Below are 19,727 nucleotides of genomic sequence, written 5' to 3'. Positions count from 1 at the left end.
AGGTCAACCCTGTGATTACTTGCTTCCTTGCTTTCCTTTGACAGTTGCTCACACCCACTTTTGGAGATTGGCCAACAATCGCACTATTGACCAATTTTCAATAGCAGAAAAAGTTATATTTTATTAAACTTTAAGGATTTAGCAAGCAAATCGTCCTGATTCAATTATATATCTCTCATCAGCTGCACCAAAATCCTTATTATAATGTCCCAGAGAACAGGCTCCGAAAGATAGAATATCGGGAATCGTTATATTCAATCTGGCACCATGAAACTTTCCGTCTAAGGTAGGTCTTCTTTAATGTGTGCACAAGAACCTATTCGCCCTCATCTCATACAGACGAAAGTTGGAAAGCGCGCAAATTTATTGCGAGGCATAAATATTTCTACGTAACAAAACCCTTCGCAGTCTCGATGACGAGTCCGTGTCCCATCTGACTGACTACATCAACGATTGCTGGCACAGTGGTGCCCTGGCAACTGCCTGGAAGACTGCCAACGTTATCCTAATCCCAAAACCTCGCAAACCATCTAGCCTCAATAACCTAAGGCCCATCTCTTTCACTTCATGCGTAGGCAAGGTGGTGGAACACGCCTTCTTAGCACTCATCAACAGTCACCTCCAAGACAACTCTCTCTATGCCCACACCATCATTGGATTTCGCCCTTAACTTTCTACTGAAGACGCTATGATGCAGCTCAAACATCAAGTGCTAAACGATCGTTCCCGTAACATTAAAGCCATCCTCGGAACTCACTCAAGCCTTTGATAACATTTCCCATGCAGCTAGTCTCCCACCTACACCTGGGAGAGCGAGCGTACTATTACATTCGTGACTTTCTCTCCAATCGCACGGTCACACTCTCGGCAGGGGATTTACGATCAGACCAGCTTCCCCTTGGCAGGAAAGGCACCCCGCAAGGTACATTTATCGCTTCCATGCTCATGACCTTAGTCATGATTGGCCTTGCCCAGCAACTACAACGAGTCGACAATATCAACCATACAATCTACGCCGGCGACATCATCTGATCGTACCGAGGCAGTGATGGTCAAGTGGAGTCATCCCTCCAAGTGGTGATTGACACTGTTGAAGCCTATCTCCATGAGAGCGGACTGCACTGTTCGCCGGCTAAATCGGAGCTTCGGCTCTACAAGCCCATTCAGCGGGGTCGCCCTCCCAAATACCAATCTGATCACTGACCCTGTGACGCCATCACCCTACGCCTTCAAGATGGCAGTCCTATCCCACACGTCCCTAGTATCCGGGTCCTCGGCCTCACCATCTCTACCAACTGCTCCCACGCCTTGGCTCTGAACAAGACCTGTGCCCAATCTCGAAACACCCTACGACTTCTTAAACGTATCTCTAACCGACGAGGGGGACTCAAAGAAGAAAGCCTTCTCCGCCTCGTGCAATCTTTTGTCATATGTCACATTACTTACGTTGCTGCGTACCTCAGCTGGTACCGGGCTGTGCAAAACAAGCTTGACACCCTCATACGAGGGGTCTACAAGCAAGCACTTGGCCTCCCGCATTGCCCCAGCACTGAGCTCTTCAACCAACTGGGAGTTCACAACAAGCTTTCCGAACTCACTGAAGCCCAACAACACTCTCAGCTTGAACGGCTCACCCTTACTGAAACGGGACGCTTTATCCTATCCAAGCTTGGCTTCACCTACCATGAGCAACAGTGTCCCAAACAACCGATCCCGACCGACATCCGTAGCTGGATCTACATAGACCCTATCCCTAGAAACATGCACCCTGAATATAACAGGGCCCGGCGCCAAGCTTTGGCCGGAGCTATCATAAAAGCCCTTGCTCGTGTACCTGGCGTCACATTTGTTGATGCAGCCCAATATTCCCATGGCACACGATTTGTGGCCGTCGACACACGCGATGAAGTCCTACACCACGCCTCCAGCGTCACTACCCCCACTGCCGAGAAGGCTGAAGTGGCCATCGCCCTGGCCGCTCTAGATCCCACCTGTCACACCATCGTGTGTGTCTCGCGCTCAGCTGTCACTAACTTCAGCAAAGGCCGTATTTCTCCACAAGCTCTTCGCATCCTCTGCCAGCCACCACACTCTAAGGAGAGCATGATCTCCCTGACATGAATCCCGGCCCATGCGGGCCCTGTCCATCCACACCTCCCCAATCTCAACGAGGTCACCCACTCATTTGCGCGAAGCCTGGTCAACCACACCGGAGTCACTGGAGATGAGTTGGACACCAGGGACAATCTGACAACGTATAACGATCTCGTTAAGGCCTTTTACCTCAGTCACGGAACCTTCCCCCCGCCTCACCCCAAGTTCAGTCGGGCGCAGGCTACCACCCTGCGTCTGCTACAAACACGTACCCTTCACCCGCCCGTCTCCGCCTTATATTTCGAGACGTCTGCACTACCCCTAACTGCCGGTTTTGTGGCATTCACCCGGCTGCGCTTCCGCATATGCAGTAAGAGTGCCCAACACAGTACACACAGAATAACACCACGACTCTCTCGTCGAGGTTGCATGAGGCTCTGTGGAGCTCCACCCTAGGCGATCAAACCTGGGCGACCCAGCACGCCCGTGAGGCGGTGGCGAGGTAAGCCCTCGACGTCCCCTCATGGGAGACTCAAGCCCGGTCATCATAATGTGCTGATTGTACAATAAAAGTTTATTCCTTCTCCTCCTAGTGGCAGATCCACGTATTAGAAGGGCACCTGATGAACAATTAAGGGTGGTCATGTAACCAGGACAGTCCTGCTAATATGCGCCTAACATCAGTTTTTTCCGGCGGCATCATGCCAGCGCTTAAGATTTTTTTGCTACGACATGGAGGGGTGGTCAGGAAACAAATAGAGGGAATCGCTAAAGCACTGCGTTCAAGTATCTCTATACATATGCTTCATTTGTTTAAAAATATGGCCCTGTTTTATTGCGATAGACATTATATGGACGCTCCATGCACATTTTGGCGTCGCCGTGATGTTCAGTAAAAAGTTCACAGGCGATAACAACGTTGCGGCGCGCTGTATGCTCTATGTCCGGGTGAATGCACGGGAGGGGTGCAGACAATTGCGCCTCAATGTGGCGCTCGCGAGGGAGGCAGATCGAGAGCAAACGCGCCGTCTTCTGTCGCTCGAAAGGCTGGGGGAAGGGGACTGAGGGGGAGCATGGTTGGGCTCCGGCAGCAAGTTCGTATTTAGCGAGCGGGCGCAGGGGGACGGACGATCGCGGCTCAATCTCGCATGCGAAACAGAAGAAAGTTGGAAGGCGGAGCGGGAGGGAGGGGATGGCTTCTACTCAGCCAGTGACTGTGTACTTCGCGGAACAACCACACAACAGGCATCCAAATATATGTACGCCGTACGCGCACGTGTGAACGAGTATCGGCTAGCAGACTACGCGACGCGCCATCCTCACTGTTGTAGTTGAGCCAGTGTCCGCCAGGCTGCGACTGGGCTTGAAATAGCAGCCAATACATGGCATCTACAGAAGCTCTTACTCATGAAGGCAACACTGCACAAATAAGCACAGATGGCTACGACATTCAGGCTCACGGCTCCATGAAGGCGACTCTTTACCTCCTTGCTGTGCTCGAATTTCACCTTTGTGGCGTAGAATCTAAGTGTTACATCCAAGGCTAAACCGTCCTTGACGCCAATTCGCTTATTTTCGTCGGATTCAAGGACTTCAACAATGAAACCTCCAAATCGTTGTGCCATGCCTGCTAACAGCCGGCCTGCCTAGCGAGCCGCATCAGTCATCTTTAAACACAAAAGAGCCTTTTAAGCGAGCCGGAGGTTAAAAAAAGTATGCATATCCCAGGCACTGTGGAAATCAATGCAAGCTAAGCTTGCGGTGCTGGATGCTTTAGTTGACGATAAACAGGGGTGACGTTGGCGCCTAAACTTTGATTTCTTCAACGTTTATTCTAACACGAGAGTGGTGAGTTGATGTTAAACGTTACCTTGCGTGCACCACTGCCGTTTGCGTAGTACACAGAACACCCCGGGAGAGGTTTTTGGTTGAGGCGTTATTGCGATCCATATTTCATGAGTTCTGGGCAGGGCTGAGCATTGTCATTGCCTCGCATGGCACACCTCAACGTGGCAGAAGTATTAATATTGAATGGGATTATGGGGCTGTACCTGCCAAAACCCCAATCGGATTAGGAGGCACATCGTAGTGGCAGACTCGGGATTATTTTGACACCAAGATCTCGTTTAAGATCTCCCTAAATCCAAGTGCATGAGCGTTTTCTACTTGGCCCCCATCTAAATGGGGGCGAAGTACGACCGCGGCAATTCCATAGCCAAAAAGCTTCCGCGGCCGGCTCAAAAGTGTTCATTTCACGGTCGACCGCTTCCGTAGAGTCGCCTGAATCCTGCGGCTCACTTTAATTATTACGGCTCTGCTTCTGCACGCCCTGCGTAGTTTATCTGCTTGACACATTTGCATGGTGTTTATTTTTGAGAAATAGTAGCAACGAAGCGTACCGTAGCTTGAACTTAAGCTTATCCAGTTTCCCCGCAACCGCTGTCGATAGTAGTAGGGTTTCCTTACCTTCTCACGTCACCTTCCCCACCTCTCCCTTGTTTGGGAAGTGCCTCTTCTCCCTCCTCTCTACAATTCAATCCACGTCCCCCCTGGGCTCGCACGTTAGCAGACAGGGAAGCGCTGCAGTTTCTCCAATGCTTCTGAGAGGAGTCACGGATAATTACAGCTGTCAAGTGACTATTGTGGAAACACCCATGCATCTCCAGAGGACATTGCGCACGTTCGACGGGTTGGCGTGAAAATGCATTTCTCGTAGCGCCTTTCCTGTCTGACTCGCTCCGGTTATGTATACACATGCCCTGAACATCCCCCCCCCCCCCCCCCCCCCCCCCCGACGCGGTGTGCCGGACAGCAGCAGCCGCAGCAGCTGCAGCAGTGGGGCAGTCGAAGGAAAAGGTAAAGAAAGCTCCGTTTTAAAAGGGAATTGTCGTGCGCAGCAGGCATACGAAAGGTGCAAGCTCTTCTTCGGGGCGTTGCTTCACTACTACGGTTCCGGTACTTGACTGTTTTCGATAGTCCTAGGCAACTCCGCACAGTCACTCGTGCTACAGTATATCAGATAGCACGGCAAGTGTTACTGCCTCTGTATTGAAGGATGCTCTGAGAATATTAATGCGGATGTTGTGCGCTGATATAACATACCTAAAGCTGTTAAGTTATCTGATCAGTGTCCCAGGCGAATAAAAAAATTGAATATAGGGCTTTACGTGCCGGAACCACGATCTGATTATGAGGCACGTCGAATAGAGGGACTCGAGAAATTTGGACCATCTGGACTTCTTTAACTTGCAACAAAGTCTTTGAGGATAAATACAAATGGCAGTTCCATCTGTGAGTCGGGGTGCGAATTTCTTTTCATAATTAGCTGATCCGTTAAAATATAGCCTGCGTCTGATAACTGGCACTTGTTCGTGCTCGCAGTACGCAGTGTTCGAGGCAGGGTCGAGGCTTGGGAATGCAACAGACATCCAATGCACGTAGGAATTCTCAAACCCTAGTGAAACGTCAGAAGATAATCATCAAGCGCACCACCAATCGAACCAAAATGCGCTTTTTTGAATATAATTCCGAAATTTAGCGAGAGTTTTGTTTTGAGCATTGTCACTTGTATTAGTGTAAATGCATGACTTGCAAACGAATGGAACAATTAATAATAGAATTTGGCTGTGCACACAGTGTCTTAAAGCAAACTAGCGACGTTGTGGCCAGGCTGAATGCTTCAAATATGGAACGAGAGCTGTTGCAGTTGCTTCTAAATTTCTTGCGAGCAAATTAGCAACTCGTCACGTTGAACGAGAAAAGAGCTTCTAGTTACACTACAAAACGAAAGCCTGCTATCAAAACGATATGTCGCCTCGTGGCAACACATGTGTTACGATCAACTTCGTACTTTCCGACGTATTGTTATCGTTTCTCCTACCATTGCCAGCTTATAGATGTGCATTAACAAGAATATTCTTGCTGCTTAAAGGGCATCTCCGGCGCTTTTAAAACATATTCGGATATTGCATGTTCAACTGGCATTAGCAGTCCTTCCACCAGTAGGGTGGTTCAATTTGCTTAGAAATTCATCAGTATTATTAAATAAAGAATAAACAAGATACCCAAACCAAAACGGGTAGCTGCTTCGTGTGACGTCACGATGAGTCGATGACGTCAGATCCTAGACTACCCTTAATGTAAACGCGCAGAACACGCGCTAAATACGCAGTACATGTGTCGCTAACGACAAAGAAGCGAAGTTGATGATGCGTCATGACAACACAAGGAGCTTTACCGTGCAAGAAATGTTATTGAGAAGGCATTGAATTATTATTGGTCAATGTTAAGTTTTTCATTGAGGAATTGTGGAAATTTTTTTGGAGAATTGTTGGGCGGATTGTTGAGTGGTCTTGAATATTGGCCACTGAAATTTAATTGGAACACCATTGGGTGCCTCAATGTTGAATAATTGTTAAGTTACCATTGAAATTCCATTGCGCTTAGACGGCTTGTGTTCATTTTGTTGAATGGTTGTTGGGTTACTATTGATAATGCATTGAACTGAGGTTGTGGTAGTTCTGTTGACCTGTTGTTGAGTTATCGTTGTCACAGCACTGAAAAGTACGTTGTGGCCCGGTTGAGATGGCATTGAGATTTCAGAAGTGGCCATTGAAATATGATTGACATTTCGTTGGGCTAGTGGATTTTTATTCATATATTGAACTTGCTTTGCTATTCACACTTGCATGCCCCGGTGCCTGCTCATAACTTTCACAAACAAAAGCAAAGGAGAGACTGATCAATTTGAAGTACCTTTATTTACTCTAAAGATGCGTGCCCATGAAACGTTATTACAGTACATAAACGCACCAATACATCGAACCTGGAAACATAAGCTAGTACCTACAGCACTCTTAACAATGTAAATACATCTGAAAAAACCTATACATATGAATTAAATCAAAACGATCATTGTGGTCTTCCCTTGCGACTTCAATTTATGACTAGAAGGCAAAATGACTCAAAAGGCAGGGCTTAAGCATACCCTTTTGACAACCAACTTTGAACACATGAACACTTGAAGCTGCTTGCGTGTGAACACACACGACATCTGAATACGTTACATTAAAATGTTTCGCACACTAACCCATCACAGGAACAGTTACGGTTGATTGTGAGAAGGCAAAATAACAGACTCGAAACAAATGACTTCACGTAAATATATACAAGCTTTAGCACACGTCTTTCACCGCGATTAAAATTTAATGAAGTACCAAAGTCGACTTGTCTGAGCTTTTTGTCTTCGAGATGTATATATTTTCAGGTTGCCCAATGATTTTATAAAATAACATCACCCAACTTAGCTATTAATTGATGAGACATCATTTAGAAAGTTGTCTGGCATGGTGAACACCTGAATCCAGTTTCTGACGAGCTAGGTTTGCAAGAACAGTACACTATTTGTATATTTTAAATTGAGGTACAGAAGAGTTTGTTGGTGGTATTTTCCTCAATTTAGTGAGCTCATTTTCAGTTAATTTTTCTGGACTTGCACAAAGCTAATTAGAGCACTTTTTGGGGCCTTTTTCACTATACCCAGCAACTAAGTGGTACCTGAGTCAATAAAGAGATAAGGAAAGGCTAATACCTTGAACGATAAGAGAAAACATAACTATTTAGCACAGAAAATTGGTAGTAACACACGGCTAACATAATTCCAAAGAGCCAAATAGATGGTCACCTGCACTTGCAATATCAAGTACCCCAGAAATCGTCATAAAGGATGGGAAAAGGTTTCAATGACTGGACAGCCAGATTGGTGAGACAGTGAAAAACGCAAATAAATGCGTATACGAAAAACCAATGACCTCAATTGCGAAGGTAAAATGTTATTAAAATGCTACCAGAATTTTATTGCATAAAACACATAAACGTTGCAAGAAAATTGGGACAAAGCAGTAACAAAGACGAAGGGAGACACAGCACCCGTGTTGAAAAGAAATTTCAAGTGATATACATGTATATTTAAGCCCAAGACAATTTTTTCTCCAATATTTAGAAAAAGACCCCATGCACTGACGGCATAAAACAAGGTTCCTGCGCCTGGAGAATGCAGCACAGTACAAAGCAGCGTCATGAGAACCGAAAACTAGAGCTTAGTATGTTTAAAACGTACGAATACTTGCATACCTACAGGCTTGTGACATGTCATGCCTTGGATGGATGAAATTCATAAACGTCACACAAATGAAGTTACCATCACTCTTATTGGCTTCCTCAGGGGACTCCTTCAAGTTGAACTAGAAAAATGTACATCAGTGTTAAAAACAGAGAAGATAGGACCCTACAGCGTTCTTTCTGAAATAAACAGCGCAAATATTTCATGTATCAATTCTATGGACACTTCGCCAATTCGGTGTACATTTATACTTGACAACCACCCAAACAGAGAGGAGAAGGATGAATTAAGGTAGGAACACACACGAATGCTGACTCAACTAGAAGTTTATTTCTGAATACAAAGATTTTAAACACATTGGCCAACTTCACAAAGAAAAAGCCATGGATGCGCAGCAGAAACAGCCCGGCAGAACAAAAGAAGGACCGAAAGACATGTCCTGTAGAACACACATGTGCGTCAAAAACAATAAAAAACATGAAAACTGGAAGGTTTGCCCTGTAAGTGATATTAACGTGAAATACTGCAGCAACTCTTTCCCACCATGGGTCACAGGAATCTTGCTTATGAATTTTTCTTCGTGATCAATAAATAATTCTTCCATAAGTCCTCTTGTGTTCTGGTCTTTGTGATGAAACAACCGTTCTTTCTGCTCTATACCTCAACACCAGAGCAGTTCCAGAAGCAATATTTATTGATCACAAACGAAACAAATGCATAACAAACTTATCTGTTGCCCTTAGTGGGAAAGACTTGCAGTTCTCAAGAGTTTTTCTCGTTGGGTAGTATCACTCATCGGACAAATATTTCGCTTTTTCGAAAGATTTGTCCGATAGTTCTCGTTTTTCACGCACGTTTATTCTACATGACATGGCTTTTTCATATTTTTTTTTGTCGCTCGTGGCTGTTTCTGCCACGCATGCACGGCTCTTTACCTTTGTCAAGTTGACCAGCGTCTTTATTACCCCTGTCTCCAAAAATAAACTTAGCTGAACTTGCGCTCGTGTGTGCTCCTACCTATTTCGTCGTCCGCCTCTCTTCGCGTTGCTCTTTCCAGTACGCACGTATCACTTGGTTAGGCTGGTAAACATTCTCGCAAGCAAAAAGAAATACCTCCCTCAAAAGGTAGCCCGTCCTTCACTACTAAAAGCCAGAGCAAATCGAAAGTAAGCCATGCGGCAGCGTCCATGCGGCAGCTAGTACACCACAGAGCAGCACAAAAAATAGTTGAAAATCCCACTTGATGGAGAGTGGCAACAGAGGTGCGAGTTTGCTAGTGAATCAGCCACATATCAACGGGTGTCTCTTGCACGACGCCAAGCTGCTCTTGACGTAGACCACTTTAGCATCTGGACATGTGCTACATGTGTGACCTGCGAGAAGGGAATGCGGACAGAAAATGAGATTGCGCGGATTCAGAATCTGCCACACACTGCACATAACTACGCACTCAATAGAAGTACACACTATACTGGCAAGTAAAAATTTGCGACTCTTTACGAGTGCTGTCTAGAAAAGGAAGAAATGGGTCACTACGCTAAATGTTAGCTAAGAGACGCACAGCGATGTTTCACAGCAGGGAGAAATATTTCCTGCTCTCTCGCAGAACCAAAGACCACGCGACAGTGCATAGCCAACACCAAGCAGATATCGAATCTTTGGGTAGAAGTCCAGCACCAGGAATGACCTAAAGATACGCCGAGAGCGATGCGAGCGTGAGCGTGCCTGTACGAGTGAGAACATGCACTGCTTCTTTGAAGCTAGCCGCTCCGGCGTGTCTCCGATCATCCCACGCGATTTGTGTGCAGAACGTCGCGTACACGCCCTTGCGCGTTTTGCGCGGTAGCGTCTGCGCAGTGAGCTAGCTTCATGCACGCGTCATTGTTCACCGCGAAAACGGTGCTCGAGGCGACGACGCGCCGAGTGGCGCTCCTTTCGCTTCTGCAAGCAACGCACATTCGGATCGGCCCAGCTCCAAGAGGCAGCAGAGAACGGTGGCATGTTTCGGTTATCGCCAATTAAAATTGTACAGTGCGCCTTCAACAGAAACGCGCCGCGCTAGATAAAGATGCTTACTGCGGTAGTTTTGGCAGTGATAAGCAATAAGGCGAGCCCGTCGGCGGCTGTGTTCCTTGCCGACGTCGTCACCACACCTTTGTTCATTTGCGCTGCGTATCCGTGAGCAGTCACCGCGCGGAAGCTGCGACTTATCGGTTGGCCGTTCTCCGCCAATCCCAAAAAGGCAAAATATATTTTGCAGTGCGCCGCACCGTTAGGCGCAGCCTAAATCGAGGCACGCTTAACCGCTACGGCACAAAAGGTGATCACACTAACCGTATGGTATACGATGAGCCACTACGCAATAAAAAAAATATCATTACGATGTCTTACGTGCGAATGTATTAGTCCATAACATTTGCAGCTCCACGTCACGATTCGTCATCTTGATGAAAACGCAATATGACATTTCGCAAAACTTCCGTTTCCCGGCACAAATTTCAAGGCAAGTGAGCTCGCCACAGCCAATCAGAGAGCCAACATGGCGGATAATGGCGGCCGTGCAGCCGCCATGCGTGTCGAGAATAGGACCCCAACTGAACATACGGGACCTGTCCTTCAGGCTTGGGAGAGGACGACAGTTCGGCGAGGCTCAAATAAATCGCATGCTTTTGCAAGGCGAGAGTCGGGAGCAGCCGCAGATACAGCGATTAGCTGTGATACTGTTGCGGCTGTTTCTGAATCAGAAGCTCCTTGAAGTCAATGGTTACAGCGGCTGCGCGCTGCGATCTCAAAGCGTGTTCGTTGTTTTATCTCTTGTACCACGGCCGTTGGATAAAAATAGCTTATTTACTTTTCGGACAGAGTGTGCGTCGCAGGAAATTCGAAGATCTCTCACGTGTATGTTTCCAGCGTGTGCGCCGATTGCATCCTACGGTTCCCACAGCGCGTCGGATGCTCGAAGGCAGCGTCGTCGCGTGTCGGCGCCTGTCTTATCGCCGGCCGCGCTGCCGCCGTGTCTACTTTTGGGGAACTCCACATGCGCGTAGTCACCGTGTTTGCGAGTGAACTTTGCATTTTTCTGCTCCCCGAAACGTGCTCATTTTGGATCGTACCAATTGCTATGTCATCTAGTGTATGTTAAAACTACGATGGCATTTGTACACCGGCGAAGAAATAAGTCGTTTTGAATTTGGGCGGTCATGAAGCTAGTCTAACGCTGCAGTTTTTAGAGAGAGAAAATGGCTACGAAAGTGGGGCGGTCCCGGAGATAGGCGCTTGAAAGCGCCAGCTTTAGCGACAGCACGAGGAAGTGGCACGCTGCGCACGCGCCAAGCATTTCAGAAGTTACTGGCTGTCGAACGAGAGGAGCATGCGCGCGTTCGTGGCCTAATGGTTAGAGCACCGGGCTCAACGGCCGACGTTCAATGTCACCCCATCGGTCACGCATTATTTTCTTTTTATGAAAACGAGGCGAAAGAAGAACCTACCTGCCGCAAAGCGACAGCATCGAGGTTGGAACGCTTGGCATTAAATTTTTGGAATGTCTTCATATGCGCGTCCTAATTATTGATACTGGACTCAACTGCTACACAACAAAAAAACAACTACAAAATCAACACAAATTACCTAATAAATTGTTTATTGAGAACACTCAACGGTAATATTGTTGTGCAAGTGTTGAGCGAACTCAATTGCTTTTGAAAATTTGTTGAAGTCCGTTGTTTCAACAATTCCCCAACAATATATCAATGGTTAATTAACAGTCATTTTTGTACGGGTTTACAGATTTTCCATGCTAGACAGCTGCAATTTTAGCGACGTTTCAGCAGCAGTGGCGGTGTAGTCTGTGACATCAAACACACAGGGTGGCCAGTAAAAGTCGTGAGTTGGGAACCCAACCAATCTTTGAAATTGATTTTCAGCAAAACTAAATGACTAAATCAGCCGTATTGTTTCGCACAGATATTTGGATTGTAAAAGACAACATCTATTCAAAATCTTATTAAGATAAGTGAACGTCGAAAAATTGCCGCAGTTGCCCTTTAAGGCACCAATAACAGTATTGCTGGGGCGTAAACTGAACTAACCAAACCAAATGAAGCTTAAACGTGTATCACCATATTGAAAGGGCAGCACAAGATGACAGAGAAAGCAGGAGAGGCATAGGACAGCGATGCACTCACAATTATCATCATTAGAAAGCATACGCACGCGTATGTACTATCCCGTAAACCTGCGTGCTCTCCCATCGATGACATCTTTACCAGTGCACAGGCAAACAGCAAAACACAGTAATCTAGTGGTATAGTATGAAATGGTTTAAAATTCAAATTCACTCTCATGCGAAGTTAATGAAGACACGCTTACACAACGCGTTCCTTTTTTCTGGTATCAGTAATCACCCTTGTAGTCTGATTGCTATGTGCAGAAAGAGCCATGGTGTCTATATTGTTACGTGTAGAAGGGTACAAACGGAAGAGGCTATTTACAAGCTATTTACACTGGACTGGAGCCAGAGCACCAGGCCGACATTTTCTCGCGCCAAGGGCACAGACGCACTTCGTCGTCGTTCTCGCGGCGGCTCGTCTCTCGGGTATCTACCGATAATATCGTAATACTACCCCCCGGCGGCAAAAGCGCCGTCACGGTGCTGTTAAATATTCAAGGCACGTGGAGAGTTGAAGGGCTCGAGTCGGGTGACGTGGACAATGTCACTGGTTGTCACACCGGAGCACGTAGTGGGCGTGGCTAGAGCAATTTCATAGGTGACATCGGTCACTTGGCGGAGCACAAGATATGGGCCAGTATAACAGGAAAGCAGTTTCTCACAAAGGCCAACTTTGCACGATGGTGACCAAAGCAACACGAGGGTGCCGGGCGCAAAATGGACATCACGGTGACGGAGGTCGTAGCGTCGCTTCTGTTTGTCTTGAGAGACTTGTAGACGAACGCGCGCAAGTTGACGAGCATTAAACTCAGCTTCTGCCTGAAGGGCAGAAGCTGAGTTTCGCACGAGTGGTGCTTACGAAAGCCATGTTGGAACCTGCTGAAGAATTAGTCGGTTTCCAGAAATGGTATAAGGTTAGAATAGATTACATGCTCAAGCATTTTACAGGGGATACTCGTTAAAGGAATTGGTCGGTAGTTTAAGGCAGAGTGTTGGTTACCGGATTTAAAGACGGGAATCACCTTCCCCACCTTCCAATCAGGTGGCAAAGTAGAGCACTGGAGAGACTGCATGAAAATGTGGGACAAAATTATGGAAGAGTACACTTCAGTGTTTTTCAGAAATTTCGCGTTTATCTCATCAGTTCCGCAGGCAGACGGCAGCCTAAGTTTCCGGATTAAGTTAATGACTCCTTCAAATTCAATCACGAGAAAATCCATTGGAAAAAACCTGCTGTCGCATAGCTGCGGCACCGAAATCGCTCATGAATCGGAAAAACATTGCGAAAAAACGTCGTTAAGAATGGAACAGCATTCTTCGTTGAGCAGTGCACGCCCATCGGAATCAGTTAGTGTTATTACAGTGTCCTTCATTGGTTTAACGCTTTTCCAAAACTTAGATGGGTCAGTACACAATAGCGAGGGAAGCGTAATGTTGACATAGTCGCTCTTGGCATTTTCGATGGAAGAGCGATATGCGGAAAGAGCTTCGCGATAAGCGTGCCAACGACAAGCACTACTGCCGAGCTTTGCAGAACGGAAGAGGCGCTTTTTCTTATTAAGAAGCCTTTTTAGGTTTGTTGTAAACCATGGCGCTCGCTGCTTTTTGGACATAACTTGTAGTGGTATATGCCTATCGATCAATGAAGCGACTTTGTTTCTAAAAAGGCTCCAATTCTGCTCGATTGACCTGTCATAAAAGCCAGGCATATAATTATCGATGAACTGTTCCAGTTCCTTATTTATTGCTGCATAGTCCCCTTTCTTGTAGTTTCTTATTGTCTTGGTAATAGTAGTTCGGGGTGAAATGTCGACGTTTAAGTTAAGTGCAAGGCAGCAATGGTCGCTAAGACCAGGAAAATAAGTCAATGAGTGCATTAAGTTTGGTGTCGTGGTCAGGATCAAATCCAACACGTTAGAAGACGTAAGGCCTACTCTTGTTGGTTTGGTGACTAGTTGGGTGCAATTGAAGTCTGAACATAAATTGACAAATACTTTATTCTCAACGGTCGTCTCAGTGTTCGTAGGTCTAGTATCTGACCAATCAATCTTAGGAAAGTTAAAGTCTCCTAACAGAAACAAAGGAGCACGCGGGAATTGTAGAACTAATGAGTTCAACACGTCATGCAATAATTCACAAAAATCAGATGTCGCGTTGGGCGGCCTGTAACACACACAAAAAAGAGCGCTTTGATGACGGAAAGGGATGATCGCACAAACAAGTTCTAAGGAAGAATTCAGTGGTATCATATGGGACGCTAGGTTATCGGCTACTGTATAAGAACACCTCCCCCTTTTCCGTTGTGACGATCACATCGACAGATGGTGCATTTTTTATCACAGTCAAATAGTTCACTACTGGCTACTTCGGGAGAAAGCCACGTTTCTGTAAGCGCCACAACGCCAGCAGAGTATGAGTCAATGATAGCCGATAAAGTGTCTCTCTTATTGGTTATGCATCGCACATTTGAAAGCAGCAAGGATATGTTTCATGGAACAGGGAGCGTAACGTTTGTTGTGTTAGAACAAGGAAGTGGCACGACCTGCAGACGTAGAAGCGGATGAGAACTCGTTTGAAATTGCGGCACTGCCAGATTCTAGTTCACAAATACTATCGGTTGCTCGCGAGTAGACAAAGCACCTTTTGTGTGTTTGTTGTAACGTACCGTGAACTGCTTCTTACTAGCTTTTCCGTATTCAAAAAGCTTTTTGCGCACACTTCTTGTAGGCTTGCTGAAGTCTTCGTTAACCGACACGTCACAAGCCCTCAGTTTGGCTCTTGCGGCCAGAATGCTCTCGCGTAACTTGGAAGACGCAAGTTTGTTTATGACAGGCCGGCACTTGCCCGGTGTGAATTTCCCCAGCCTGTGAGCACGAGATATGCGTTCGTCATCGGTACCCAGGTTAAGCATTAACGCTGTATTAAAGATTTTACAAACCTTTTCTTCACACTGGGCTCATGCTTCGGCAACACTGTCTTCAATGCCATGTAATATAAGATTATCTCGGCGGGAGCGATCTTCAAGCTCGTTAAGACGTTCGGTTAAAGTTGTCAGTTGCGGTGACACGCCCAAGCTCGCGTTTTCTCCACTCAAGCGCATAGTGTCTTCTATCAGAGAAAGCGTGTTGTGAATGTCGCAAATTTTTTCCTCAAGTGAATTCAGCACTTCCTTGACAGCGTTTAGAGATGCCATAACTTCATTGTGCTTAGAGTCATATCCAGATCGAAATGTAGCCAATATTATTTTTAAAGACACTAAATTACTTTGTTTACAGAAACCCCCTGAGAAATTTCACGTCAATTCAAGTTTTATTTGATGTGGCTTTATTATTTGCCGTCAGCCATATTTCGAACCATCATTTGGTAACGCCGTCGACTATAACGAAGTATTTCCGCGTAAAGTGGCATATAATGCTTTCGCATTAAAACGTGCAAATCCAACGAGCTAGCAGTGTGAACAGTCCCACCAGCTAATACCGCAGCGGCTATATTGAGCACTACGTAATATAGATGATATTACTTTTGAATTTGACAGCCCCTTCTGTAAGGGACATAATTTAGTTTTTGATGCCGCTGCTACACTTACTTCGATGGCACTGTGAAACGTACAGCTTTCCTTCTATAATTGCCTAGGTGTTATGTGGCTCTCAGAACTACATTACTCTATTGTTCTTTAGATTGTAATGCTATGATGTTATATGACGGATCTAAATGTTTGCCCTAGTGCACTCTTAGAAAATTAGTCCTTGCTTGTTCATTCATGTTTCGGTAATATTGACGGGACGTCGAAAAGTCGAGGGACAAACGCGCTACTCGGAGGAACAGTAACAAAATCGGACCGTCTAATATCGCCCAACAATAACTTCGCTTTTTCCTTTAAATTCCAGTATATATTCTTATCCTCATTGACTTGCTGCACCACAGATGCGGCAATACTTATTAGCATATGAATTGATGTCGGCTTGGTATTCTCTTAATGAATGTGCCTTTATGGTTACCGATACACTTATATGCGATGCCTTTATGATTACCGAAACTTACATACATAGAAGTTTGTGTATACCGATCTCGTAAAACGTATTGGGGTAGCCTAATGCGTGAATAGATGTTCCACTGTAAACTCCATAGCTCTACGAATTTTCAAGAGTTCATCCGCAGGAACTTAGGAGATGCGGTGACGAAACGTGCTTTGTTTAATGTAGAAAATTTCCTCACGAAAGGAGCAGGTAAAAGTGACAGGAGTGCTTTACAGTATTCACGCAGAGAATAAGGAAGACGCACGTAGCGTCAACACTTGTAACACAGATTTTCAAAACGTCAGAACGGTCGTATTTGCGTCCATTCCTTTCGTCCACCATTGCCCTTATTCTTTCTTGCAAGTTTCTTTTTGTGGTCCCACCGGGACTTGTATTGCAAGATCGGCAATAACAAGGTGGCCAACTGCTTCCACGCGTGAAGTGTACAAACCATGTCGGCCTTGCTGTAACTTAAACGACACGCAGCATTCCTGACTTGCTACCGTAAAGGTCTGAAGCGTTCCCGGTAAACTAAGGGGTCTGTTCCGCCACTTCTTTCTTCTCATTAGCTTTAGTGTAAGCACTGTGGAAGCCTGTAGAAAGGTCGAAGACACCTAGGTTCTGCCAAGGTGGCCTGTTTTACGCGCGGCTAAGAACCTTATTGTTCTCGCAGCCTGTCTTGCCACTCTTAGTGTTTGCCCGGGAGCTAAAGTTTCCGTATATATGAAAACGGCGGCCAGAAAAGACGACCATGGGCAGGGAAACACGACAATAAGCGGACGGGTGTATTTCCACGAATACTCGACCTGTGGCTTCTCGGTAGCGCGTAACTATGTTATTTTTTCTTTCCTTTTTCGCCCGCACATGTTGTAAGAGCTGTTAAACTTCGCTGAACATATATTATGTACGTAGGCGCGTTCACGGCCGCATGCATACGTGAAGTTCTGGAACCACGATGTTAGGACCATTGAGAATTGACACCACATTGTGCTACCTATTTTAGCTAGTACAATAAAAACCCGCCAATAGCTGCTAATAGCGGATAAATCAGCGCGTTCTTTAGGCATGTGAGGCTCCCTGGGCTGGACTTCGCGATAAGGTAGCCTCGCCGCCTGCAGGATTGACTGACTCAGCTTTGTCGGATGCTCGGTTGCCATAGTCAGAAGTGCGAATCTTCCTAAGCTGCAATTTCAACTGCTCCACTGAACTACATCCTGACATACAAATTTCAGCTTACCTTAATTATATATATATATATATAAGGACAGCTGGAATTTTAACTCATCTACTGCACTACATCTCCAGCGTTCGAGTGGCGCCTGACACCGGCAAAAGATTCCGAGAGCAAGTGGGGCTATACTAATCCAAGCACCACCACATTAGGAAGGCCCACTAAGCATCAACAAAAGACAATCCCTCACCAGAACACGAATTCGCCTCCTTGGAGCAATATTCGGCAACTACCTCCCAAATGACTCTTTGGATCAACCAATGGTCCTCAATACTGTTACGTTTCGCCTACGAGAGAACGAGGCCTTCTCTGCGCTGCGCTCAAGAAACGCCGAAGGACGACCGACTTCGGTTATGAGCATCATCAAGCGACATCCCTCCGGACAGCGGATGCAGTCCCCTGACCATCGGGATCTCCTTCCCCCGGCGGGGCGGTCTGTTACGTTTCGCCTACGACGCGCGGTATAGCCGGCGCGGATGCAACGGACGCCGGGGCTTCGTTCAAAGCGGCGGACATTTTGACCCGTTCGGAGCTCCCGCAAAGCCACCCCGCCAAGCGCGTCCAGGCGTGTTTCAGTGCCACGTGTCTTCGTGTGTGCGTGTGTGTGTGTGTGCCCACGCTTGTCAAAGCGCGGCAGCCGGGGAGAGGAGCTCCCCAAGTGTGAAGCGAGGAGGTCTGACAGGCGCCAGCTCGGCGATGCGTCACTACACTCGTCTCAACATGTCTCTCAGCTCGTCCGTGCTCCGCCGTCACGTGGTCTCATCCCGTGACCTTCCTTCTTGCCCGCGACGCCGAGAGTATAAGAGCAGCTGCCCCCGGACGCCAGGAGAGAGGCTCCGATTTCTTCTGTCGAGTTACGTGCTCTCCCGTCTCTCACTTCGGTCGACCTGACCGCCCGCTCTTTTGCGATGTTAGAATAAACCAGTTGTTCTGTTACCAGTCGACTCATGCTTTGCCGAGACCTTCGGATGCTTCCAGTGCCCCAGGCCGCCAGGCCAACGCTACCCTTGGGGCTTGCGACCCATTTGCAACAACGGGCGTCAGCGCTGAGTTTGCAACAACTCGTGCCAGCGGTGCGATTCTAACAGCTGGTTGCCAGCGGTGAGATCGCGACAACGGAGGCCAGCAGCGAAGATATGCGGTTGACTGTATGCTGAGCAGCACAACGACCATCCGGGAGCAGTGCAACGAGCCCTGTGTGATGACTGGTTGCCTGCAGCGGAACGACTGCGCTGAATTCTTGGCTGCGAGGTTTGGTGAGTGCGGGACTTTTTCTGAGTTTTGCCAGGCTTTTGTTAGTCTCAGAAACAGAGGTGGTAATTGTGGTTGTCGTTGCTGCCGGGTTAGTTTGTGGCAAGACAATAGTAGGCAGTAGAGAAAGCAGCATTCAGAGCAGCCATGGATTTGAAGTCGTTGCGCAAACCGAAATTGCTGGATCTTGCAAGAGAGTTGGGTCTGGATGTCTCAGACAAACTCAGAAAACCGGAACTGCTAAGGGCTATTCTTGAGTTAGAAGCTGAGGATGACGAGCTGTCGGAATGCCTTGAGACCATTGAGGAGAGGGAGACGGCAAAAAGACAGGAGCGCGAACGTACAGAACAGAAAGAGAAAGATGAGCGCGAACGAAAAGAACAAAAAGAGAAAGAAAAAGAAGAGCGCGACCGTCAACACGCTTTGGAAATGAAGCGTCTCGAGGTAGAGATGGAACGCGCTCGTAATCGAAGTGAGGCACACGGTGCAGGAGAACGAGTATCGTTCAAAATGACTGACGTGATGCGGCCGTTTAAGCTTGGAGAGGACATTGGTTTGTTCCTGGTCAACTTTGAGCGAACGTGCGAGAAGCAGGTGTTCTCTCGGGAAACGTGGCCACAGCGCTTGCTCACTTTGTTACCCGGCGAGGCGGCCGACGTAGTCCCTCGCTTGAAGAGAGAGGAGGCAGAGGATTTCGACCAAGTGAAATCGAGTCTGCTAAAAAAGTACAGGCTGTCAGCGGAGGCGTTCCGTCGGAAGTTTCGGGAAAATGAGAAAGGCAGAAGTGAGTCATATACAGAGTTTGCCTACAGGCTAATGTCAAACACGCAGGAGTGGCTCAGAGAA

The sequence above is a fragment of the Dermacentor andersoni genome, chromosome 9 (genome assembly GCF_023375885.2).
Source record: "Dermacentor andersoni chromosome 9, qqDerAnde1_hic_scaffold, whole genome shotgun sequence".
Lineage (NCBI taxonomy): Eukaryota > Metazoa > Arthropoda > Arachnida > Ixodida > Ixodidae > Dermacentor > Dermacentor andersoni.
This window is presented reverse-complemented; position numbering follows the sequence as displayed.